Raw genomic sequence first — 27,423 nt, 5'->3', positions numbered from 1 at the left:
CTACTGTAGCCTTTCACAGAAGAGAAAAGTAACCTCCGTGAAGCCAAGTGACACTCTAATGGTCAGAAAGAGTGACAGCCAGTGCTGGAGTGATCCAGTGGACTTGGTGCTTGCAACCAGGATTCTCCAGCACCTACAGCTAAGGGGATTACAGTATTCTTTTTTTTTCTTAATGGCGTTGCTTTTATTTTTACTTATTTTTTTTAATTTATTTTTTATTGAAGTGTAGTCAGTTTACAGTGTTAATTTCAGGTGTACAGCAGAGATTCAGTTATAAACATATGCATATGTATATACATATGTATTATATTGTTTTTAGTAGAACTCATTACAAGAAATTGAATATAGTTCCCTGTGCTATATAGTAGGCCCTTGTCATTTATTTTATATTTATTAACGTGTATCTGTTAATCTCCCCTTTCCTGCCTGCTAAGCACAGTTTGCTTTCTATGTCCATGAGTCCATTTGTAGCAGCACCATTTTTCCTAGTTATATATGCTCTTTGGCTGCTTTCAGTTTCAGTAATTCCATGTTATCTGTGAGCGCTTTTCTTCTGGTGGCCTTTATGTGGTTTGCACACGTGGTAATAGAGATCTGTATTTGGGAGAACTCCAGGCCTCGTGTAGTCCCTGGTACAGAGTGCCCACTGAGTTGATGCTTGAACTGCGAAAAAAAACATAGTAAATGTTGGAATTTCCACTATGGTTGAGACTTCCAGGTTTCTGTAACCTGTTTACCCCACCTTATTATTGGCTGCCCCCATACTGGGTAATTTGGTGGAATTTCATGGTATGGTGGTGTAGAGACAGGGCCTTGTATGCTTCTTCTCTTTCCGTTTTCTAACACTCAATCTCCTGGTCCTCCCAGATCCTCCCCCAGTAGTGCCCAGGGCTGGCTTGGTGCTGTGCTGAGGCAATATTTGTTAATAAGGCCCTTTCCTCATCTTTTCTGACCCTCCGTTTCTTTCTCTGCACAATGAGGGCTTAGACTAGATAAGTGCTTTTCAGTTTCTTTTAAAGCCATATTTCCTTTGAGAAAAAGAAAATGCAAATCTCTCCTCCCATCCCAACACTTTAGATTTTGTTACTTCCTGCAAGGAGTCACATAGTTCTTTGTGGAAAATTGATGTGATTGTGATTCCAGGTGGCACAGAAAATACTCTTCAGAGATTTATTGCAGGGAGAGGGCAGAAAAGGGGCAGTATGTCACTCTTTCTAGTGTGAGCACTGGAGCAGGGGCTTGGATTTAAATATGATGTCTGTCGTGGCCTCACTTTAATCTTGCACAATGTGACAAACCTCTCTACCTCAGTTTCTTGATGTGTCAAGTTGGGGTGATAATATTTTAAGGCTTTTGTGAAACAATATACACATAATCTATTTGTGTCTCAGTAGAAACAAGACCTGCAAGGGATTCAGGGATTTTAAAAAAAAAATTCTTGCCCATAGCACTATGTAGCTGTGTATTTTAAATTTCCTGGAGGGTGATGGTTGAGTCTAAAGTCCATCATGGGTCAGGTAGCCCATAGTTCTCTATGTCCCAGTTTGCCCCCTCCTACCCAGTCCTCTTCCTCAGTCCAGGATGAAGTTCCCTAGTAGATTTACACAGAGGTCTTGTGGAAAAGGCTTTTCATTTTATTGTTTCACCAAGAAGGGCTGCCATCATGATCTCTGTGGTCAGGTTTTGAAGGGCTGCATCTTGATGTCTAGTCAGGTGAAGGCCATGCAATTGGGAGTTTCTATGTAATAAAAAGGAAAAAAATTACAAATAGAAAATTAGAACAAGGGTGGTGACAGGGACTCTTGGAAGTGAGCACCTTTAGCTTTGTTAGCTTCAGGTGCAGTGGCCTCTTGCCACGAGGACCCATCCTCTTGCTCTGAATTTGGAGGGACCTGTGGGTTCAGTGGGAATGTTAACTGAATGTATCTCATGTGCTGGGCATTGTCCTATTTTTTCTGTGTGTTCCTTTTTTGAGACAGTGAGCGCATTTAACCTCAATAGCTTCTTTAAAAAAGTAGAAATTTTATTTTGAGATATAATGTAGATTCCCATGTAGTTGTAAGAGATAATATGGAGAGGGCCTATGGACCCTTTTCCCAGTTTTCCTTAATGGTTCCATCTTGCAAAGTTGGGGTACGATTCATTACTGACTCACTAACAATTTGAGGTTTGTGTTATTGCCATCATTTCTATTCACGATTAAACTGGGGCTTAGAGGAGCACACAAGCCTGCCCAGGTCACCCACATGGTTAGTGTAGAGACGGGTGGAACGTGGGCTTGGGATTTCCAAGCAGTACCATTATGATGGTCTGTGGCAGGGAGCAGCATTCATTTTGCTTGTTTATTCATTCATTCAACAAACATTTATTGAGTAACCTCTATGGGTCAGATGCTTTCATAGGGTTATCTGATTCTTCAGCAGTACTGAGAATCAGGTAATATTTACTTTTTTTTTATCTGAGAAAATTAGCTCTGAGAGGTTATTAGCACCCCAAAGGAAATATAGCTCATAAAGGAGGGATAGTAAATTTGTAGTCACCCCTTTTTATGCAGGTGGTACCCTAGGCATTTTACATTTGCAAACTTCCGTAATCCAGATAAATTCTTGTAAGGCAAGGATTTTTTTTTTTTAATTTAAGTATAGTCAAGATTACATTGTTGTGTCAATTGCAAGGTGTTTTTTGAATTTTGAATTAAAAAGTATTTTTTGAGGAGGGTAATTAGGTTTATTTATTTGTTTCATTTATTAAAATGAGGTACTGGGACCTCGTACATGATAAGCATGTGCTCTACCACTGAACTGTACCCTCCTCCCCAAGGCAAGTTTTCTTATCCATTATTCTGCAGCTTAGGGTTTCAATTAAATTGGAATTGAAATCCAGATCTTTTGTTCCTACTGTTGTCCTTTTCTTTATATTCTGCTGAAGGGGGTTGCGGAAAGCAGTTCCTTTTTTCATTTCTTTATTCCGCATTTTTGAGCAGTGACTTTGCATCAGGGCCTTGTTAGGTGCTTTGAAACAGAAAACAAGAAATGACCCTTCTCTGCATGGGCAGGAAGCCTAGACAAAAAGCTGGGTAAAGTGATCCGAGCTACGGTAGCCATGTGCAGGCTCTGAAGGTCAAACTGTACCCCTGGATTTGCTTGGGCTTCCCCTGCCTTCTGGCTGGTACACACCAGGTCACCGCAACCCAGAGGCGCCCACAGCCCACAGCACAATATTTATCTCGATCTCCTCTCCCCTCTCGGCAGGGCCTGCAACATGAGCATCCCTGACTACGTGCAGTTTGCTGAGGACTATGAGACTCTTCCCGTGGTGGTCAAACCAGTGGGGATCATCTCAGAGGAGAATTTCTTTTGCATCTATAAGCGAACCTCCTTGGTGAGCCAGATCAGCCCGTGCAGCTCCCAGGGCGCACTCTCTACGCACTACAGGCACCACTATGCGCCCAAGAATGGATGGAGCTTCTTCCAGACACACCGCATGGTTGTGGGCCTTGTCACCATTACCGACTGCCTCTCGGCCAAGGCCTTCGAGAAGCTCCACGTGCAGAGGAGCTGTATGGCATCATGCTTAATGACTCTCAGCTCTTTGTCTTTGTGCTGCATGGGGAGGTAAGCCAAGCAGCCGCGCACCGACGTGGCCTTCAATCTATGAGGACTGCAGGGTGGTGGAGAAGAGGATCGAGGACTTCACTGAGTCACTCTTCATCTTGCTCAAGTCCAAGTGGCTGGATGGGGCCCCTGACAAGTCTGGGGACAAGATCCCACTCCTCTGCATGCCGTTTGAGAAGGAGGACTTCATGGGACTGGACACAGACAGCAGGTAAGTTTACCTGGAGGCCAGTCCACCCTGGCTGTGTGCCGGGTTTCTTCTCTCCATCCAGAAAGGGATCAGCACGGAATAGGACTCTTTTGTATCCAAGGGGGGAGGGAGGTGCAGCCCACCGGTTTACAGACATTTAAAAGTGAATCCGCCTTTGTTTCAGAGAGATCCTTTTAGTGATAGTGTTAGAGCACTTACTCCTGCTTTTCAGCCAGGACCCTGGTGGGACCCCTGGAGTTGCTGTTCAATAGAGTAGCCACAGCCACTGATGCTAGGAGCACTGGGGAGGAGGCTGGTCTGAGCTGAGATGTGCTGTAGTTCAAATGCACATGAGACGCTGAGGCTTGTCTACTAAAAGCATATATACTATCTTGTTACTTCCTCTATTGATTACATGTCAAAATGATAGTATTTTACATACAGTAGATTATGTAAGATATGTTCTTAAAATCAGTTTCTAGTACTAGTTTTTTGTTTGTTGGTTTGTTTCTTTGTTTACCTTTTTAAATGTGGCAACTGGGAAACTTTCTTTACATGGCTCTCATTTCATTTCTGTTGGGCAGCGTTTCCTGGGACAGTCTCATCCCTTTGCTTATAGATGAGATGCTGAATCCCGAGAGGCAGAACGAGGCGCTGGTTGAGCTGGCTTGGAGACAGTGTCTCCTGCCTCCCAGGCTCAGCACCTGTTCGGCTCAGGCCCTCTCTTCCTGCCCGACAGGCAGCATGCCATGTTAGGACATCAGAAACACCACCAGGGACCTCCGAAAGAACTCCTTATGCAGGGAAAGGCGTATCACAGTGTATGGGAAAGAGCAGAGAAATGTTCATCCTCACTTTGTCCCTGTGATTAAGTCAACGGCCCCACTTTGCCTCCTAATTACAGACGAGCTCTTCTGGGCTGCCTAACCCCCCCAACTTCTGCTCTGTTTCCCCATGTATCTATTGTGCTGTCCCTCGGGCAGAAGAGGGTGAGATGCCTTTGCCGGGGGGTGGTCCCCCTTTGCTGGGGAGAGTGAGGGAATCTGTGTACCCCCGGCCTACGGCCTCGGTCCTTGAGTCTGGAGACGCTCATGGCGGTCCCACAGGTGATGGTCAGACGACCTGGCACGTGCTGCCGTGCCCGCTGTGGAGGCGGTGCTCTGTGATTCTTGAACTTATCTAAGATCAGATTCTACTTTCTGGTTGTTGGTAAGTTGGAGGAGAAGATGCCAGAGAATTGATAAAAAGAATATGAGATCAGCCCTGTGAGTGATAGGCAAGAGGACCCGAGTCCCACCTGCGTGAGGTGCCTAGCGGGCTCTGGATGAATTTCCTGTTCCTCCGGGACATGCTTAAAGAAGGGGCAAGGCACGTCGTGGCCATGATCTGTTCTTGTCCTCACAGGGCCCTGTGATCTACATGCCCGCACTCACCATCTGCTCCTTGGAGATGAGGTGTCAGGTTTAGGAGCCTGGGCACTGCTGAGGGCACAGCTGCCAGCACCGTGCTACACGGAGGCTGGCTCCGTTCACCTCACATGTCACCTCCTGCTGATCCACCAGGCGTCAGTCAAGGTAGGTGCATCGGTGCAACGTAAGCAGGGACCACCCTCTCCCCCTGGACAGACTGGTGGGTGAGCAGTGGAAGCCTGGAGCCCTGCCCCAGCCCCCAGGCCAGTGCCTCCTGTTTTGTCACAGGAGGCACTGGTGACATTTTTGCTCAGCAACTACTTGGCTCTGGGTCTACGGACCCACCAGAGAATTCCTGCTTGTTTTTGATTTTTGAAGTCTGCCCTTGGGATTTGGAGGAGTAGCTGGATATGTGCTTAGGCCATAGTGGTTGACACAGTCACCATTGTTTACCCAGAACCTCGTGTACCAGGCATGGCTCCCGGCATCAAAATATAGCAGCGCATTAAACCTCCCTCCTGGTGCGTCTGTCTGTTTTGGTACAGTAAGGTCTCAGCCAGCATCTTAACGTCAGTGAGATAACGCGGCCAGTGAGCTCGGGTCAAGCACGTTCTCCTCCAGTCACTTTTACTCCATTGTTGCTTTTACTATTCCGCAGAAATTAATTTTTTAAACAATGCTTTGGTGCAGGAACAGAGCCTAATCCTCTCCTGCTACTCTTGGTGGAAGTGCATAAAACTGTCCAGCCTGAAATGTGACCACAATTTGTAGCTTAAGACCTGCCTAGACCCATGTATGTGGAGTTTTGGTTAGGGGCGCTGACCACGTTGGGGTCCCCCGGCAGCGCCGTTCCCCTCAGGCCCCTGCTCTCCCTGGAGCAGGAGGTGAGGGTGGGTCTCACCATCCCCGCTTCCCTGGCCTCACACACTCACGTAAATTCTTGTACGTGCTGTCAAAGTCATTTTTGTTCTTGTGTGTTTCTGATTTTCTCTTGTTCCTCTTTTCCTTTTTCCTTATTCCTTTTTCTCTTGTACTGCCCTGTGAGCATGTTGTTGCGTCTGAAAATGTGGGCTGTGCACACCCTGCATTGGAAATAGATAGATAGCCCTCCGTGCTGTCTCCATCGCTTTAAAAAGCAAAAACTTAACAGCTGCCTTAATCCATGTATTATCCTTGTCATCTTTTTATTTTCTAATTTTTTTTTAGCACATCACCCACTTGTGTTTGATACCTCTTAAAATCCTTGCTTTAAGGAACCAGTTTGGTCCTCCTTATATTTGGTGACAAATGCGCCCTTATTAAATTTGTTTGATTGTTTTCAAGAAGTGAGATGCGAATTCATTTAGGCGGCTGCTGAGGGATGTTTTTCATGGAGTATTTAAACTTGTAAAGTCAAATTCTGCAGCATCTTGCTACATTCCTTCTTTTACACAAACGTGCTTGGCACTCGGTTCCTGGCTGTCGCTGTGTGACGCGCGTGACAGCGCTGCCTGGCCGGCGGTCACTGGTGAGGAAGTGGCAGGCTCGGGGGTGAGCAGCTGTTGGAGGAAGCAGTCACCGTTTTGTTATTTAATTTTTTTTTTTTTGCATTTTTCTTCCCGTGCTATTTACTTTACTTTGCCTTCACAAAGAGGCAGAAGTTGGTCTAAAATCCATGCCACTTTTTTGTTCACTTTACGAGGCTGGTTTATCTGAGTATCAGGACAACATGTCCTTCCCCTAAGTAGCTGGCTCACCTGGATCTGGTGGACATAGGGACTGCTAAAGGGGACCGTAGCTTCCACCCTGCTCCAGCCAGTGGGCATTCAGAGCCGGGTCTGTGGTTTGCCTCAGCAGCCGTGCAGGCCTCCCTGCACCGGCCTTTACTTTTAACCCATATTGGCAGTAAATAGCTGACTCTGTGTCTGTTGCAGCTGACGTCCACCACTGTCGGCCTTGTCGTTAGTTTGCGGTAGTGAGTCTCCAACACCCCAGTCAACTGTGAAGGAAGATGCTTTGGCCGACGTAGGACCTTGGATTCTCACCCCCACCATGGTTCATCTCACGCGGTGAAAGTGTTTGGCCACCACCATCATGCTGACCATGAGGCCTTGTTTCTCCTTGCATGCTCTGGTCCAAATGTGGACACTTCATTTCACTGAATTTGTCTCGCTTCAGACAGGAGAGAATATCTGAAGGAGTCCATCACATTGTGGGTGGGGAACAGATCAGAAGTAAATGTCGCAAGTAGAAGGAGTCTAGTCTGTCCGGGTTGGCAAATGCAGGCTGGGATCGGTGATGGCCGGGCTATGCCCTGGACACAGGCCTTTCCCGTGTCTCCCGAGAGCCCAGGGGTCGGAGTGAGAACAGCCTGGCCTGGGTTCCTCCATCCTCGTCTGCTTACTGACAACTGTTTCTGCTAATTAGGAGTTCCCCCACACCTCGGGCCCTTCAAAAGACCACGGGAGAACATTGAGTCCCTTCTCCTGGGCCTCCTTTGTGAGAATACAGTGCCTTCTGAGGTGACCAGTGGCAGGAGATGCCTCCCCCTCCAGGGAGCACCCTTTGGAGGACTGTGAGTCAGTGCACCATGCTGTGAGCTTGTGGGGTTCCGGCCGTGGTCCCTGCAGAACCAGACTTGAGATGGGCTTAGTGACGGATATAACAGGACTGATTCCAGGGCAGGGCTTGGGGGAGGGAACAGTGGAAATTGAATGTGACCTAAAACACATAGGTGGGTGCTGGGGCTGTTACTAAAATGGGGTGTCAGGGAGGTACCTGCCAGGAATCGAATTCCAGAGTAAATGGTGGACATGAGGCATTTTTAAGATGCCATTTGTCATCCAAGTTAGGACTTCAAAGAGGCACTCGGGTCTAAGGCCCTGGGGCTCAGGTGAAGGAGCCAGACTAGAGATACACGTTGGGAGTCGTCATTCTTAGCTGGTGTTCACAGACGCGCATGTGAATTAGATCATCTTGAGAGCTGCAGACTGAGGCTGATGGGGGGCAGGGCTGTGCCTGGGTTGGAGGAAAGCCCAGACCATGCAGCTTTCGTGTGTCCGTCTGCGGCGTTTGCGATTTTCAAACTAATGCCATTTATCCTTAAGTGGCCGGGGGTTGGGCAGGGCCAGCCTGGAAGAAATCTGAAAGGAGGTTCGTGGCCACGTGTGTGTCTTGGGAAGACGCAGATTCTGCAGGGTCCGGGAGGGTAGATTTCTAAGAAGCTGGAGTTGGAGTGGGGAGAAAGTAGTCACACTCACCTGTGAGGGAGGGAGGGCGTCCTTGGGAGTCGCCACCCTACTGGACTCGCTTTCCAATGAACAGAAGGCAATCAGACAGAGGATCTGAGGTGAGAAGAGATGGGCACTGGGAGGGGAGCAAACCTGGAGAATGGTGCGTGCAAAGTTCTGGAATAGTCTCCCTGAAAATTTGAGTTAAAAATACCCAGACTCTTAAGAACATTGATAGTGACTGGGGAGGAGGCAGTTGTTTTTCTGGCCTACTAAGAGTAATGCATGTATTCAGGGATACACAGAAGATTCGGGCAGTCTTTTCCAGGGGTTTGATCCTTACCAGGGGGAACACTGCAAGTTTAAAGGGGGAGAAGGGCAGCGGAGGGAAGCTAGTCAGTCCCCGTGTCAGGTACCAGACGGCAGCCCTACTTGCGTGTTGCATTCTCATCCATGCCTCCCAGTTGGGCGATGGCAGCTCCCTTTTGCGGATTGGGAAGCCTTCTCAGAGGGGTTAAGGAATTGGTCCGTTTAGCGGCTAGTCAATGCTGTAGCAGGATTCAAGCAGGGCCTTGTCAGACTTCAAGGGCATGTTCTCTCTACTAATTCCGGTACCTCTCTGTTGTACCTGGATTGGTGAATTGGGTCAGTTTTGGAGCCTTTCACAAAAAATACGATTTAAGTGTCTCAGGACAGTTTCACAAAGCTCAGTGTTCTTTGATGGTTCAGAAGCACCGCAGTGCTTTTCGCCACACAGAGGTAAGGTCTTACTCCTTGCCGATGACGTGGTTGCAAATGACGTACAGGTGCAAAACCAGACTTAGGAGCTTCTGAAGGGAAACTCTCCAGTTCTCCCTTGTTCGGCTTTCTTCCACGGGATGTAACTGCTGCAGCATAGGCCTGAGCTTTCCATATGGAGTGAGGGTTTGATAACCAAAGTTAGCATAAAACGGTCAGATGAAGAAAATCGACGTTGACAATTTATTTTTGGGTTACATTAGTGAAGATATTCTATCAGTTAATGACCCATATATCGAATGAAATTGAGTACAGAACATTGCAATTCTTACTTTCTATTTAGAGTTCTCTTACAGAGTAAGGTTGCCTGCTTTGGAACATCAGCTCCACCACCACGGCACCTATCAGTGTGTTGGTGTGATTGCATTTATGCAGTCAATGTAATCTGGGCTTCCTCAGCCCCAAACACTCCAGTGCAGAATCACGGGCTGTAGCCATCTCTTAGTCACGCAAATACTTCTAAAATTATATGATGCCAGAAAAGAAAGAAGAGGGAGAGAGAGATTGCCTTTATCAAAGTTCCTTTCTATTCTAACTGCAAACTGTTGTTGAACAGCTCTGGTTTCCTTTGGATATGAATATATACATTTCTTTGCATGTAACCCGGGTTTTGGACTAGAACACCAAGCTCTTGCTGTCCACAAGCCACAAAAATAGTAGCCAAATTGCACAGGTGCAAAATAGTTTATACTTTTTTCTGAGAAAGAATCCTTGAATTTGGGACTTGGGCTGTGATTTTTGCTTTTTGCTTCCCCCACCCCTCTTGTAATCTCTCACTCCTTCCCACGTGGCCCCCAAGAGTTCGTGGTTTCAAAGGAGTGGGCAAACACCCAGTTGGTCACCATGTACTGTTGCTATAGATGGAGCCATGCCAAGACCTAAAGGACATTATCAGAGAGGACTTCCTGGAAGAAATGGGCTCTACATTCAATCGTGAGGACAGAGTAAGTGTCAGCCAGGAGAAGGAGTCAAGAGTGTGGCTCAGGTGGCAGGTGCAGCCCGGGCAGAGGCCTGGAGGCTTGTGGGGTGGGGACCTGGGGAGAGTGTCCTCTGTGGTCCAGGGTGGAGTGTTCCCCTGCTTGGGAGGACCCTGGAGAGAGCCTGGGGTGAAGGGCTTTGGAAGACGTTGGGTTTTATTTGAACAGACACTGGAGGCAGTGAAGGGTGTCAGCAGGAAGTGACCCTCAGGAAAGGTACTTCTGGTTTTGCTTCTGATATTCTACAGACAGAAGGGTCGGGACGGGCGAGAGCAGGTCTGTCTGTCCCTTTGAGACCCACCCCATCATTCATTTATTCATAACACGCGCACTTCTGTGTGTCTAGGGGAGAGTGGGTGGACCCACATTATTAAGCAAAATGTATTTGCTTCTTGTGAGCTTAGCAGTGTCAGAAGTTGACTTAGCCTAGAATGTTCTAGGAATAGAGGAACAAGTTGCGGAGGTTGGAGGGAGGGAAGTCTTCCTTGGGAAACAATCAAAATGAGCCTGGAGTTAAGTGGGTAGTAGGAGCAGGACAGCGGGTCCCTGAGGTCACTGGGGACCTGGGAACTGGGGTGAGGCTGGGAGAGCAGTGTCGGGGGCGGGGCTAGAACGGGGCCAGGGAGCCTCTGAAGGGTTTGAAGTGGGGTGATTTAATCAACTTTGTGATTTGGGAAGGCTGCCGTTGCTCTGTGTGTGTGTGTGTGTGTGTAGCGGGGAAGAGGGGGAGGGTGCCACCAACTGGGGGGCCACTAAAACACAATTCACAGGCTGGGAGAGGGGCGTCAGGGCTGCTTGGGGACGGCTGGGGCAGTGTGGATGCCGGATTTCCTTATGGGGAGGACTTGTTATCGGGGTCGCCCGAGAGGCGACTTTTGGCTGGAAGAAAAGAGATGGAGGCTGCCAGGTGGACTTTCCTCTTCTCTCCTTCCCTGCCTTGTGTGATGATCTTAGCTCAGCCAACTTTTGGAACAGAAGAGCTAAGTTCCAGGGTAGCCCAGGACTTTGTTGATCTGGTTCGAGTGAGATGTGATAGGATTTAGATTTCTGTTCAGATCTGCATGTTCACTTAGCTAGAAACCTCCCGTCATTTCGATTTCCATGGGGTATTTATTCTTGATAAAGATTGCTTTCTTGGTGAGAGGAAATTTAATACAGCTGTTGTCTTTCTCAAAAAAAATCATATCTTTAAAGAAATTTAATATTCCAAAGAATAGCAAAATTTAAAAATGATAAAGTAAGGCTTTGGTGTAGTTTCTTTGGTTTCTGAGCTAATGTGGAGTTAGAGCCTTTGCATTACTTAATAGCACATCCTTAGTGAGCTGTTAGTGAGCACCCCAGGCCCCACCTCTCAAAACACCATTAAAGTTTGCTCTGAAATAGTGAGGTCATAAAGGTCTTGTTTGCAGAATTCAAACAGTTTTTTTATATTATGCAGCATAGCTCCATTTATAAAATAATAATAGGTTCAAAATTAAGAAAGTGGAAGATAATTGATTTTTTAAAGCTGAAACATAAACTTTCTTGTGCTAATGTTGCAACTGGAAATTTTGAAAAGAAAAATCCTACTGTAATATCATCTAAGTGGAATACATATATGACTTCCACATTTGAAAAGTAACGGCGCAGTGGTTTTAGAAGTCAGGAGCATTCCAACTCAGATACTGGCATTGATGGTTGCTGGTTTTCAATGGAAGAGCCTAAATTTGCCTTCTTAGCATTTTTTTTTCTTTGTAGTGAGAGGGCTGAGTAGTGCTTTGCCAGCATGATTTTGGGGCAATTTGAGGGCAGATGTCGTGTAGCAGCAGTGAGATATTTCCATGCGTTTAATTTTCCAGACATCACCAGGGCACATGTGGGGTTTGTGCATGCAGGCTGGGATGCTGCAGGACTCCCTAACCCATCACCGTTATGTGCTGGAGCTGCTCCGGTTAGTGAATAATTTTCTGTGCCTTGGAGGTAAAGTGGTCTGATGCAAATGATCAGATATGTAGTTAAAGTGCTATTACTTGAAATAAGAGAAACCTAGAAATATGGCTCTAACAATACAGGATGAGGGAGGAGAATTGTCTGAGCTGCGTGCAGTGGGGAGTCTTCTCAGGTGACTCCCACGCCGTGATTCCTGCCAATATCCGCCCCAGCCCTGCACGGTTGTCCTGCCGAAGCAAGCATGCACTTTGCTCAGAAACGCACTGAATTTCCTTGCGCCTCTGTTTGTTGGCTTTTTTTTGAAAGCACATCTTGCCCTTTGCTTAAATGCCATCCCTGCAAGTCGCCTCATACGCTCATCCTTCTGGACCTCGTCCATACATAGCTGCTGAATGGATGAACAGAATGTAGAATCTCCATTTAGTGAAACATTATTCAGACGTAAGTGTGAATAAAAAAGAAAAAGAGGAAAATGAAAAAGGCCACCTCTTCTGGGAAGTCCACTCTGACTGCTCAACCCGCCCTTTTCTCTTTGAAACACAATCACTTATGCTCCACTCTACTCTTTTTGATAGTACTTACAACCCTCTAATAAACATTAACGTTTTCAAAAAAAAAAAAGGGATGCTGATACCACTTCAACATGGAAGAGCCTTGACAAGAGCATGTTAAGTGAAAGGAAGCAGACAAACACGGCCACATATTGTTGCCTTCAGTGATCTGAAATGCCCAGAATAGGCACATGCAGAGGCGGAGAGCAGGTGATGGTTGCAAAGGGCTAGGTGGAGGGGGGTTAGGGAGTGACTGCTAGTGACAGGGGGATTCTTTTGGGGTGATGAAGTGTTCTGGAAATAGATGGTGATGAGGGCTGCACAACCGTGAGTGTGCAGAAGACTGCTGAGCTCTGTCTCTGGGAGTGCCTGTGGTTGGGGGCGGCTTTATTTTCTTCTCACCCTGCACTCTGAAGAGACATCTTGTGCAGTGGCCTTTCTACTAGTGTGAGTGGTGAGAATCAGCGACTTTGCAGAGTCTTGTTTCTTTTACCCCCCCTGCTGAGTGTAGGCAAAATAAATTTAAGCCTGAGAAAGTGCTTCATCTGCAGAAATGTATTTCAGGTTTGCATGGTGTAAAAATCTTGAGAGCTTTTTAATTGTTGAGGACAGTCTGTGGGGGGAAATAGCCCGTGAAGCCTTGGGGAGACCTGGAAAAACCGCGCTTCCCTCCCTGACACGGGTGGAGTATTCACCCCATTTCAGGCAGTGAAGGGCCCAGACCCGTGAGCGGAGTTGACAATCGTGAATATTTACGTGTATCCGCTGCTTCATCTTGGATATTAATTTCAAGCTGAGTCAGTTTGTGGCGGCAGCCTCATTCTACATCAGGAATTTATAGTATCTGCTCTTTGAGGTGAAGACCTGACAGAGTTTATTATTTAACAGTCTCCCTTGAATTGATATCTCAGATTCCTTTGTCAAAAGCAAAACAGCAGAAATACAGACGTCCTTTAATGCCAATATGACCTGGAAAGGATTTAGTCTCTGTGCCTCAGTGGCCTAATCTGCGGTTGGGGATGGTGATAACAGTGTTTCCCTCAGAGGGGCTGGTGAGGGGAGAGTGAGGAGCACAAAGGGAGGACTTACAGGAGATGCTCATGAATGACTGAATTTAGTGCTCTCAGCCTGGTGAGGCCTCAGGGGCAGAGATGTCAGAACAGAGAATTCCTAGCCAGAGCTAGATCCGTGTTGGCAGCTGTTGTGATCAGTATCACAACTGTGGGTTATCAGGTAGTTTTAAGACTTGGTAATATGAATTCATGAATAATGTTAGAAGACTAGACATCTCAGATTCAGTTTACATAGTTCTCAAGATTTCCTCTGAGAAATGGATGGTTTTTTCCCCATCTTAAATCTGAGATGAGTCTCTAAAAAATTTCTGTATTCCTCCATCTTTTTGCATTAATTCTCCATTTCTTAAAAAAAGAAGTTTTTAAATTGAGTTAGTGGGGACTGAACTGAGGGCCTCATGCATGCTAAGCACATACTCTCCCAAATGAGGTATAATCTCCCCCCTGATTTTTTTTAAAATTTACTTTCTTAGTATTCAGAGGTTAGAGGCCTCTAATTCTTTTTCTGGAGACTTGTCCATGAACCTGTAAATCTATTATTAATGGACAAAACTTGGTTTATTAAAAAAATGAATAGAATATTCTGCAATCCATCCAAAAGGAAATGTTCATTGGCTTAAAATGTTTCTCCTTTAAGGTGATTTCTCCTTTTTGGTCTAGCTCAATTTATTAACAGACATCCTCATCATCATAATGACCAAACTCGCTCTGAGTGGACACCTCCCTAAGGCTAAAATACTTTCCTCATGCTTTACTTCATAGCAGGTGTTTGACGGTAGGTATCAGTGTCTCCTTTTTTACAGCTGAGGGATTGAGAGATGGAGCAGCTTGTCCCAAATCACACGCAGCTGGCGGTGGCTAGCTCGGTGCTGGAACCCAGGCTTCACAGGATGCATTCTTAATTGCTTCTCTAATCAGCCTCCCGTTGAGTGGTTACCCGAACTCCTGTGACTCCATAAATGGCCGATTTTAGTGATCTCAGCCTGATGAGGCCTTCAAAGGGGAGACACCAGTGAGAATGTGAGACAGAGTGGCATAAATTAAAATTGTACATTTTCACAGATGTTTAATTCTCAGGTAGTGGCATAAAAAGTTAATTTTTATGTATTTTAGTGCTCTGTAAGCACTAAAAACAAAACATTAAAAATAATTATAGTGCAAATGAGAAGGGGGCTTTGAAAGTCCAACCACTGCTGATGATGTTACTTGTTTTTCTCTAGTGGCCCTTATTGACAGAAATACTTACAAAGACTGAATTGGTTTTATGTAGTCTTAATATGGAAAAAAAGATTGTCAGTGAATATTTTAAGAAAATCTTTATTCTTTTCTTTCCTGATGATGTATATATAAGTTGTTTTCATGTCTTAAGTACATTTCCTCATTTGTGAAATTTGAGTAATATCGTTTAACTTGTCTGACTGTGAGAGTTAGTAGCCTTGTATACAAAGAACTCAAGAGGTGCTTAGTAAAAATGTGCTGTCACAATGACAGATATTTTAGAAGGATCAACTCTGAATACTAAAGAGGGTGGCTTATTACTGATGCATATTTAATATGTATATATATGATATATATGAATATGGCTTAAAGTAACAAGGATTCATTTATTTTTTAGTGCACTATGAAGTTTTAATGAAATCTGTATCATTCTAGTGAGACAGGGACTAGTTAAATTGCCTTAAGCAGACGACCTTGAAGATTATTTACACAGAATGTGTATTGTTAGAAATCAGATGTCATGTTGCCGTGTAACCATCCACTCAGACATTTAAATTCGTTGGATTCTGACATCCACATTTATCATTTTCTGGGAATAAGCTTCTCTCTTTTGTGATTAAAGAAAATTTTGATCTTTTTTCCTGCAGTCTTAACAGGTTTAAAATATCAAAACATTGATTTGACATGTAACTTTTTTAATAGAGACAATAAAGCTCATGCTGTTTTATTATGTAAATAAATGTTTTTGTATTTCAACAAATGTATGATTTCCTGGATTTTGAGAAGTATGTTGCAAGATACTTAGATAACCTACTTTCGGAAATATACAGACGCGGCTTTTATGAATATAGGCCTAGTACAGATCTGTTCGTTTTTGCTACAGTGCAAGACATGAGGCCTAGGAGAGATTTGCTGCCGATTGCAAGGAGGACAGATCCCATGTCTCAGTCTCCCCTCCTGTAAAATGAAGTGGCTTGACTGGATTCTTTCCTCTTCTAAGATGAGTTTCCATGAGCCTGTGTCTTTTGTTTATATTCAGGAGTATTAGCAATATCAGATTAAATACTGAGTTACCGTCGCTTCCCCCGAAGCAAAGTGCAGTGTGTGCTACAGAAGCTTTTAGTTATCTGATTCTCGTTTCTGATCCTACAGGCAATTTTTGTGTTGCATGCTTCCTGGCAACCTGGAAGGTCTTTTTAGCCATAGGTGGCGCTTGTTGCACCTTCTTACCATCTTAATTTTCCTGTTTGTTAAAGAAGGCTTAAACAACGTTATTTTGTTTTGATTTCTTTGCTTGATGCTTCAGAATAGCACAATGTCCATTATGTCTGTCTACCTGTAAAAATTGTTCTGCTTATATTTTAGTTTTATTCTGTCATCTCGCTGTGAACATCTCAGACTTGCTGTGTAAACAATGGCAAAATCGGACTTTTCTTCCAGTGTTAGAAACCAGTGAGCCGGGAATTTATAAAACAGCTAGTAGCGGCCTCTGGAGCACCTTAAATCTGAAAAGTGTGCTGGGTTCCCTGAGTATTGATCCCGCTGCTCTGTGTTAATTGGTGGTAGGAGATTTGGTACATATAGGAAGGGGTGTAGTTTTTTGACTTGGGTTTGCGTGCACGTGCTGCCACTGAGCCATGTGAGCCTGAGTCAGTTCGTTCTGAGATTTTCCCTCGTCTGAGAGATTGGGACGTTGGTATCTGCTTTGTAGAATTGTGAGAATTAGAAATTATGTAAAGTGTTTACCACAGTGGGTATGTCAAGAGGGCTCATAATCCTTAGCTGCTGTTTGGTGTGAAGCCATCATTTTATAGTCTTTGTCCATTAATAAGAAACAGGAAAACAAGATAAGCTGGTTTTATGATGAAAGATATTTGAGGAGGTTCCATAGTTCCTATACCCATAATTAAGCATCAGCAGAGTCAGAACTGTTACACAGTCACCCTGAACCAACGTTAAGCCACAGAATTTTTGTTATTTCATATATGTTGGGGCCTATGGGGATCCAATACTTATATGCATGTTGTCTCCAGCAGCCAACTGAGAGATGACACAAAAGAGTAGGCAGGCGATAAATGTCTTCTTACTGATGAAGCTACATTCTCCATGAACTTCAGGGCTGTGGGAAAATGTGTGTCATGATACTGTGTCCCAGAATTAGAGACTCACCCTGTCCCAGTTAACTCTGGGCCACAGCGAGCCTTCCCTTGAGAGGACCTGCCCCTTCATGCACAGGGCTGTCCTGACATGGAGCTGAGCATCCCAGGTGCTTCCCAATGGTGACCAACACTGGAGGGAAAGGTAGGGTTTCACATTCCCTGCTTGTCTCCCCGGACTCACACCTCACACTCTTAGTGTGACGAGGGCTAGCTGTGATCCAGTGGCCAGGGGTATGAAGGGAGAAGCACTCTCCATGGCCCAGAGGAGTTGGGAGGAGGCATCCCCTCCCTAGTTTAAACAGGTGGTGGGATGGAATGGGAGGGTGCTCCCCAAGAGTTTATAAAAGGAGAAATAAGGATTTTCTTTGGGACTTATACTAGCCAGGAAACACATAATATTATTAGAAGGGAGACTTGTAAATCACTTTTATATTAAGTTGACATTTGTTGAACACCAAAAATGTGCTACATTCTTTTCTGAGAGTTTTACAGAAATGAATCCTTCAATTTTCTCAACAAGTGAGTAAGGAAGGTTTGATTGTTATCCCAGTTTTACAGTGTGGAAATTTCGGCACGGAGAGGGTAAGTAAGTTGGCCAAGGTCACAGAGCTAGTAAGTGGCAGAGCTGGTATTTAAACCCTGGCTGTCTGGTTTTGAGGCTCCCAGCGATGGGCTTTGGGTGTTTAGAGGTATCTGCATCCCTGAATCTTTGTACCACTTTGCATCAGTTAGCCCAGAAATGACAGGGAAAGTAGAGTTACACAGGTGCTCACTATCATGTCTCAGCCACTGTCCACGAAGTGTGCACTGTCATTAGCGTTAATTATTTTCTAGGCAGTAGATCTGTTCGTATAACAGAAATTTAGTCCATTGAGTTAATCTACAAACCCTTCCTGCTCTGCTTCTGTCCATGGTTGCCATGTGACTGCCTGCCCGTGATTGGGCTGTGGAGGAGAAAATGTACTCATGGTTGAACTCTGATATTTCAGTCTGGTTTATAGTTTCACTTCTTCTGTTACATTAATAAATTTCTGGTTTTCTTGCATCAGTGTGTCATGAGTTTGGTTAATGTGAAACCAGTCCATGGGAGCCCAGGGATGCTAAAGCTATAATTTCTGAGCACACTGTCGCACTTCTACCTGTGCAGACCTGGCTGGAGGATGTCCGCCTTCCTCACTGATTTCTCCAAACAGCAGGGTCCTCTCCCACCCCAGGATGTGAGGCTGGGAGCTCTATGAGTTGGCCAGTCGGTGGCCAAGTCCACCAATCAGAAAATGATGAAGTAGCCGGAAGTGGGTTTAATAGACGAAAAGGGCTTCCAGGTAGTCCGATGGGCTGTTCGAGTCCATTTGGTGAGAAGCTGTCCACTGTCTGTGGTTGAGCTGCTGCTTTGCTGTTGAAAAGTCTGGATTAGATGAAGGGATTTTAAAAAGGAGAAAGGAGTGATTTCAGGTGGTACGTCCACACTGGTGAGAAGTGATGGATGACCGACTGTGTGAGGCATAGACAGAGTCTTACAAACTTCATAAAACAGCTTTAAAAACTCTGCCATTTGAGTGCACTTCATATGGGGTCCAGTTCATCACTGGTCGCGCTGAGAGGGCAAATAATTGATGATGGTGGAAAGGACACGGAGGCATCAAAAAGTCTCAGTCATGTTCCCTGTTTAAAGGATGTTGCACAATGTAATATATTTGAGCTGGTTTTTCACTGAACAATTTTTAGTGTTTTCTGGGACTCCCCAGTGCCCCAAGGCTCCATGCAGCTGAGTGTCCCCTCAGAGCAGCTCTGTCAGTGCTTGCCCTGGGCTGACGTGGTGTCGCGGGGAGCAGGACGGTCAGCGTCCACGGCTCCTCCGAGATCCGTCTCCTCATCCGCAGTGCCGGGTTGCTCATCCGTGTTTACTTAGTAGGTTAGCAGAGAATCACACGTGATGGTTGTCAGGTGTGATTTGTGATTGTCTCTGTGATTGGCATATAGTCAGTGTTTGATAGAAACCCTTGTTTTTTTAGTATAATTGTAGCAGCTAGATTGCAGTGGTTTTTAGTCTGTATTTTTTTATAACTTTATTCTTATTTTTAAATATGCACTTATTTTTATTTATTTTTTTGGAGGTATTGGGGATTGAAGCCAGGACATTGTGCATGCTAAGTAGGTGCTCTACAACTGAGTAATACACACCCTCCTTGTCTGCACTTGAAAATAAATATTGCAATACACAAAATAGATCTTAAACACCATCATGTGACCTAGTCTCTGTATAGACAATTGAACACGTATGCTATTTCAATAAGAATAAATGTTGTTGAGACATACATTTCTGAATCTGTTAATGTGCTTAAAAACGATCATAGGTAGTGATAAACACGAGTCTTTGATCCAGTACTTCTTAGGGTCTGTTTTGCCATCAATGGAAATTACATTCTACAGAGAAGGCTAATTGGGTCTCTTTGATATTTGGATGGTTTAGCAGATGATCAAGGCTTTCAAAAGCTGACAGAATTGTATTTTAAACTAACTACAAAGTTATCTTCTAGAAGTTGGAATTCCTAAGCTTGTGAAGTGTCCAGTAATCCAGGGGGTATGTGTCTGTGTCTGTGTGAACGTTTGTGTGTGTGATTTCAGGAAGGTAGAAATAAGTTCCATATAGACTTCTGATACCTTTCTCCTCAAGTTCAAGGTGTAGGCATATATTTACACAAATAAATTGATATTCTTTTGTCATTTGGCATATTGGGAATAAGAGGTTGTCATACTTGTTTCAGAAGGGTTGGGGAGCATGAGCTTAGAAAACGGGAGGAGAAAGAGGCCGGGAGGCACTTCACACTCTGTGCAGGATTTGAGGAACAGTAGTTTTCTTTTTTCTTCTAAAGCAAACTGGCGCTGAATTGTAACATACTATTACTCAGAATTGCTTTTCTGATCAGATACAAGTGCCTCAGATTTTTGAAGGCAACAAGAATGGTGAAATGTGTTTTAGCAGTTATCTTTAAAAGTAGTTTTATTTTTCAAGTAAAAGGCTATAGCCTGTTCTTTCTTCCAGCGGTACAAGACATGCATATTAATCTATGTACATGATCTGTGTGCTTAGTTTCTTTGGTTTTCTTTTTTTTTTTTTTTTTTTTTTTTGAAATGCTTGTTTCATTGTGGTTTGAATGAATGTTTAAAATTTCTGGATTTTGATCTTTAGAACATGCTGATTTATGAGAACCGTTAAAAACCTGATTGTTCTTTGGTCCTTGTTTGTTGGGGCACCCTATTGAATTCTGTTGTCTTTTAAAGAGGGAAATGCTTCCTCTAGCCTGTAGATCATTAAGTGAATGGTTTGCAGTGTGCCTTTAAAATTCTTTGAATGCATTGAGCATGTTTGTCCAGTGAATTTTGAATTGACTCATTGTAATGACTTTGCTTTTGTTTTGTGGCTTTTGCTCCTCTCCACAAGAATTTGAATTCTCTGGCATTTTGTATACGTGTTATTAACAGGGGAAAAAAATTTGCATTTTTTACAGAGCTGGGTTTTCCTATCCCCTCTGAATGCCATCTATACTTGATACAATAAAAATCTGTTATTGCAGTGCATAATTATTTCATAAACTATTTTTTGGCATAATCAGAAACAATGACAAAGAATGATAAAAAAATACAAAAACCTTCCTTCCTTTGAAGAATAGAAATGAGGTGGTCAGGCTCACGCCTGCTTTGTGCCTGACACACTTACTCTCATTTCATTGTGTATCATGATTCGGAGATGGAGTTGCTTCAGGTTTGTAGATTTTTGTTTTAACATTTGTGTTGAATTCTTTCTCCAGGCTGATGTTTCCTGTTGTGTTTGTGGAAAGAGTAGAAGGGAAACAGATACTTTGTTTTGTTTTCAGGAGTCCTGAGTTGATGAGAAAATTGTTGAGGGTGGGCTGAGGAAAAGAGTGACACTCCCTCTCCTCCCGGCTGAAATTGATAAACAAATAAATCAATTAAGTGTATCGATATTTGACCAATAGTAGTTAGCGAGCCCAAAATGGATAGATATGCCCAATGGAAATTACTGAGTTGACCTGTAGAATTATGTGCTTTACCAAGTAGAAGCAGCTTAGAGCAATCAGAAAAATCAGTAATATGATGAGATATAAAAGGGATATCATATCTTTTATTTCTGAAACTTTTCTACGGTAAGTTGTGTAGAGCTAAAATTAAGTTTCAAGCACCAGGATTTAAGAGTGTGGGTGGTTCTTTAGGATCGTTATTCACGGATGTGCCTAGACCCTGCTAGAGTGTCTGAAGATGGCAGGAAAAGACCCAGAGGCAGGATTTGTCATCCTAGGGTGTCCTCCATAATGGTTCCATGTGAAAGCCCATGATTGGTTTAACAAACTGTAGCACACACCAGCCTGCTGTGAACTTTGATAAAAAAAAAATATGCTTAGAAACTGCTTTGCAAGCAAGTGCCTGTGCATCCTCACACCAGTCTCCTTGCCTTAAAAAGCAGAGAAAATGCTTTCCTTGCATAGTTGAGGTTTTAGATATCACTCTGCTGGTTGCAAAGCAAGGACCGTGGCCCTCAGCAATAAACGCTGGGCTTGTGTGCTGTTAGATAGTCTATTATCCCCAAAACAAGGACCTGGCTGGTCTGGTGGTCTGCTTTGTAATTCACATATCTAAAAATGTATCTTGTTCCTCTCACCCCATGACTTCCCTAAAGATACACTAATCCTTTGTACTCATTGTGGATTTTACAATCTCTGCCTCATCCCGTCTTTCCCGAATTTCCTCCTTACTATCTCACAACTGTTGATGAATTTTTCCTTTGATTATACACAATAAATATGGGAGCACTTGAGAGGCTCGTGGAGTTGGCTCCCTACTCCCTCTCGATTTCCTGGCTTTTTACACAGAGTCTTGAATAATCATTCCGTGCTGGTAAGACTTCTGCCAGCCAGATGCCACAGTTCCAGGTGAGAAGTATGCAGGCTTTATCTCTCCTACCCGAGGGAGAGAGAGGAGAGAATTGAGATATGCTCCGCCGTGGTCACTTCTTGCCCCAGAGCAACTGCAGTTCACCTGAAGCTTTCTGGCCCCTGCTAAGATGGCCTCTGTCCCAGGACTGACTGCAGCCTTTTCTTCCCTTGTCAACATTTCCTTTCAGAAGTTGGTCTCTTCTCTGCAATTCCACCCTGGCAGATGTGATGGTGGTCAGCGTGCTGGTGGGCAGTCATTTGGGGACTCCCAGGAGCCATGCTGATTCTCCTGAATCTCTCAATCGGGGTTACAGAACAGTCGAGAACCGAAGGAAGCCCATTCACGTGAGGTCAACAGAGCATTACATCACTTTCATTTTATTATTGAATTTTCAGTAGAGAAATTATTTGTAGCAAACTGTTCCAGATTTTCCGCCGCCTGCTTTCCTCATCACCACTTCCTTGCTGGCTCTGGTGCTTGTTTTACAGACCAGGTTTCTTCTCTGGTCATTTCTAGCAGCTTGGCTTGCAGAATCCTTGATCTGCATTTGAAGCAGAATGCTTCTTTTTGATGTGAAACTAATTTTCCTATTTCTGAATATTTCGTGTACTCTCAGCAACTGTTTCAAGTGAAATGCTCTTGTCCAATTTCGGTTAACTCACATTTGCTGATCTCCTGCTTTCATGCTGAGGGCAGTTTCTTCTTCCTCTAATAAAAGTTAGCAATTTGCATTTACTATGGGAAGGTACTGGCCCGAGGTGCTTTTTTTCTTAACAATTTTAATACAATTCACCCATTAAAATATACAGCGGTTTTTACTCTATGCCCAGAATTGTGCATCCCATTCAATCTTAGAACATTTTCTTCCCCCCAACAGGAAGCCCCGTATGCATAAGCAGATATTTCCATCTTCCCCATCGTCCCCCAGCCCCAATGAGCCACTCTTCTCTCTCTGTGGATTTGCCTGTACTGGACATTTCATTTAAATCGAGTCACTTCATGTAAGTGGAACCGTCTATTGTGACTGACTTCTTTCACACTGAGTAACGTTTTCAATGTTTGTCCACGTTGTGGCCTGTGTCAGTACTCTATGCTTTGCTATTGCTGAATAATATTCCACTGTATGGCTGGGCCCCACTGTTTACCCATTCATCAGGTGATAGGCATTTGGGTTGTTTCTGCTTTTTGGCTGTGATGAGTAGTGTCGCCGCGAACATTCCTTTAGGAGTTTTTATGTGGACATTTGTTTTCAGTTCTCTTACGTGTGTGCCCAGACAGCAGAATTGCTGGGTCATTCAGAAACCAAATGTTCAACTCCCTGAGGACCTGCCAGCCTGTTTACCAAAGTGGCCACGCTGTGTTACGTCCTCACCAGCAACTGCTGCCTGCTCCGCTTCCTCTGTGTCCTCATTAGTGCTTGTTATTTTTTTTTTAATATAACCTATTGTTGTGGGTGTGAAACGGTTTCTTCTAGTGGTTTTGACTTGATTTCCCTTAGAGCTAATGATATTGAACATCGTTTCATTGTGCTTATTGGCCATTTGTATATTTTCCTTGAAAAATACCTTTTCAGATCATTTATTCACCTTTTAATTGAGTTGCCTTTTTATTGTTGAGTTGTAGGGTTTTTTTTTTTTTTTCATTTGGAGATACAAATTCCTAATCAGATAAATGATTTGAAAAAATTTTCTCCTGTGTATTGGTTTTTCACTCTCTGGATGGTGCCCTTTGAAGCAAAGTTTTAAATTTTGATGAACTCCAATTTATCTCTGTTTTCTTTGTTCCTTGTGCTTTTGGGGTATTATATAAAATCTGAGGTATTTTATTTAAAATTTTATATATAAAATAACTTAATTCGTAGGACCGTTCTAGGAGATGGGTGCGGTTGTTGTCCCCAGTCTATGGATAGGAGACTGAGATGCAGAAAATTTCACTGACATATCAGTGTCACAGCTACCCAGTGCTGTGGGAGTTCAGACCCTCATGTTTGTCCCCAACATCTGTGCTTTTCACCAACATGCTCCACTCCTTCCTGGAATCGTTAATGAAAAACTGTTTCCGTTTTTGATTTCTTGTTAGTTTGTTTTCTCTTTGGGGACCTCATCTCCTCATTTTCCTTTCGGATATCAGTGTAGATTTATTTTAGGTCTCATGTAGGCAGAAGTATTGCTTTCAGTTAACTTCTTTATTACTCAATCTCCGGTTATGATTGTTGTTATTTGACCTAATCAAGTCATGCTTAACTCTTTCCTGCTCATGACACTGAAAAGAGTCATGACTTACAGCATGCTCAAAGAAGAAAGTACTTGATTGATTTCATCTTGCTACCCAATCAAACCAATCAAATAAAAACCCAGTGTTGACACAGATTATATGCCCTCCAGAATAGTGTCACTGTCTTCCTTGTGTTTCATTTGTTTGGTCACAGTGTCTGGATAGCGCCTTGCTGTCCAGCAGTTTTGTGAGGATACGGTGCTCGTGAATCATTGTAAGGACAGAATTTTGACAACAGACTATGTTGTTCATTTCACAAGGGAAAAGATAATATAGAAATACTGCTCAGATCTATTTTAAAATTAAGCTTGGAATTTTGAGAAGAATTCAAGAAACCATACAAAGATCTTTTTCACTAATTTTAGATCTATCTTAGACACATTATGGTTACATAGAAGAGTAACTTATCAACTAGATTTGACAAGAGGTGTGTATTGATTTTTTGTTTTAGTTGAAATATTCTATCTGAGATAAAGTAATCAGTGCCTATAAATGCACAAATATGTTTGTATTTCTATGTAATATGGGAGCAGACTTCATATGTTTCTATATAATATATATGACTGTGTGTTTTAATCTGTCTGTCAGTGTTTTTATAGTTTTTCAGCAATGTTGTAACTTGAGAATTGTTCTAAGAAAATCACCCCAGATTCTAGTGCAGTTTGTACTGTGTATCCTGTCTTATGCATGGGATTCCACTGTCCCCTCAGGGAGGAATTTCCTCTCCTATTGAGTTAGTAGCAGATTTAAAGGAACTGTGATTTCTAGGCCTTTGCTCTCCATGTGTTTGCAGTTGGCTGTCAATCACGATATTCCCTTTCTTGAGTTTTCATTGTTCAATTAGAATTTTTGAAAATAAGTGTTGATATGTTGTATTTGTCTCCCTGGAAACTTGATGTGTTTGTGCTTTTCAGTTTTCAATTTATGAAAAATGTAAATGCACCCTTTTTTTTAAGTAGTCCTTTTTCAATAGATATTTGTTTATCTCTTTATAGTTAAAATAATTTTTTCCCAATGAATGAATCGTTGTGCATGTTTTAAAAGATACCTTAATTTTTATTTTTCTTATTCTAACAGGTTTATTCGTTGTAGAGAATTTAGAAAATAAGGATAAACACAGTAATAAGTTAAAATGGCCTCTAATCTCACCTGGAGATACAGTTGTAAGGTTTGAAATTGAGAATTACAAGTCCTCTCACGTTGTTCTTCTTTTTCAAGTACGTTTTGGTTACTGAGACCCTCGAATTCCCATATGAATTGTAGCAGCAGCTAGTCAGTTACTGCAGAGGAGCCCACTGGGATTATGATCGAGACCACGTTGAATATATGGATCGCTCTGTGGAGCACTGACATTCCAAGAGCACTGTCATCTGATCCAGGAATGTGCGTGGTGTGTCTGTCCAGGTATTTAGGTCTTCTTTAATTTTATTTCAACAATGTGTAGAGTTTACATAGTATTATTTTACTTTATTTTTTCCCTTTATACTGAGTAAAAATGTGCAAGGTACCAGAATGAGAACTGTATTATAGCCCCGCCACTTGCTGCTAACATGGACGCTGCGGTCTTTGCCCTCTGTAAAATCTTGCACAAAATAGGACCTAAGTAACTCTTTCTTGAATGAATGATTTTATGATTGCTGAATGATGCTTGAGAATCCTTGTGATGATATCTTTTTCCCAGACTTTCCCCTTTTCTTAACTATGCCCTTTCCCTTCCTTTCCTCCAGCCTGGGTTTCAGCCTGCCTGTGGCATTGATTTTCCCTATCTGTGGACTCTTCCTTTCACTAGTTCACGATAATGTTACATATGGGCTGTGGAAACTTGCTAGATGTCAAGAAAGAGCCAATCCATTGCATGCTAGTATTTTTAGTGTGTGGTATTCTTTTATCGATTGAAATTAAATCAGGCTGACCCCCTGAGCTCTTTTCACCTTCCTATACATGATACTGCTCTGGTTGCTGCATGTGCCCTTCCCCCAGACTTGGTTTTGGAGTTGAGTAAGTCACCATAACTGGAGACCTCTCTTTAAAAGATGAAGAGGATATTTGATCCTTCTCCCTGGTTGGGGACTTGGATGAGATGAGGTAACAGATAAAGAATGGAACCCCAGCTCATTCTGACCACTGCTCTTTCCGTTCCTTTCTCCAGGGGAAGAGAGTACAATTCAAAAATATAAAGATTGTGAGCTAAAGAGATAGGCAAGACAACCGATCATTTATTAAATGTCCTTTCATGCCAGAAACAAATGTATTATACACAAAATAAGCACACAAAGCACGGTAGAACCGTGATAACAAACGTGGGTCCGAGTTCGAGTCCTGCTCTGGAATGATCAGTCCTGTGAGATGGAGAACTGGTAGGCCGGCTTAGCGTCTCTCGGACTAGTTTTCGGTCCTGCAGAGACGGGGCTCGCTAGGCGTCCCCCCCATAGAGGTGCTGGGGGGTGTAACTGACACACGTGGGCAGCCCTAGCACAGCTGCTCGTTCCTCATAAGTGCAGGAGAGCATAGCTTTTGCGGTTACGGCTTTATGACCGCCCCGTGAAGACTCTCAGTGCTCCTAAGGGATGCCTTGTGGTTTGGAGATGGGATTCTCATTTCTGTAAATACCCAAGGATTGTGTAATTGGGCCCTGCTGATTTGAATCTATTCTTTAGAAAGTACATATTGTAGATATATTTTTCAAGCATGCATGCTTTTTTCTTTTATTATTTATAGTTCTACCCTCTCATCTCTTGGTGTGACTTTTCATGGAATCCAGGAAACAGCCCTAAGCCACCTGCCTCTTCACACGTCTCCGTGGCGGTTTTCTTCCCTGACTAGAAGAGGGTTCTGCATAGGGAATTTTCTTTGTTCCCCTTTTCTTGGAGTCTCTCTGTCTGTCTGCCCACCTCTCACCTGTCCAACTGTCCATTTCTCTACCCACTCATTCTTCTGACTTGTTCCAAAAAGCATTTCAGGCAGCTTACAGAAGAACAGATACCAAATAAGCAGGTGAGAAAATGGGGCCAAGTTCATACAGTGAGGCTAGGAGGCGAGCCTGTGTGAGGGTGGCAAGCATGAGAGACA

General features: G+C 43.6%; 1 protein-coding gene across 1 annotated transcript in view; it reads left to right on the top strand.

The window, feature by feature from the left end:
- Window positions 1–27,423, top strand: part of LOC135320917 (uncharacterized) — a 140,317-nt gene that overhangs the window by 85,950 nt on the left and 26,944 nt on the right. The window contains exons 26-31 of the mRNA XM_064484126.1: window positions 3,252–3,825; window positions 5,209–5,378; window positions 7,127–10,164; window positions 22,268–22,429; window positions 22,958–23,081; window positions 25,573–25,758. The gene's annotated coding sequence lies outside the window, so the exon portion shown is untranslated. The remainder of the gene's footprint in view (window positions 1–3,251; window positions 3,826–5,208; window positions 5,379–7,126; window positions 10,165–22,267; window positions 22,430–22,957; window positions 23,082–25,572; window positions 25,759–27,423) is intronic.

The sequence above is a fragment of the Camelus dromedarius genome, unplaced genomic scaffold (assembly GCF_036321535.1).
Source record: "Camelus dromedarius isolate mCamDro1 unplaced genomic scaffold, mCamDro1.pat HAP1_SCAFFOLD_164, whole genome shotgun sequence".
Lineage (NCBI taxonomy): Eukaryota > Metazoa > Chordata > Mammalia > Artiodactyla > Camelidae > Camelus > Camelus dromedarius.
The sequence above is the reverse complement of the archived record's forward strand: the minus strand, read 5'-3'. Positions and strand labels throughout refer to the sequence as shown.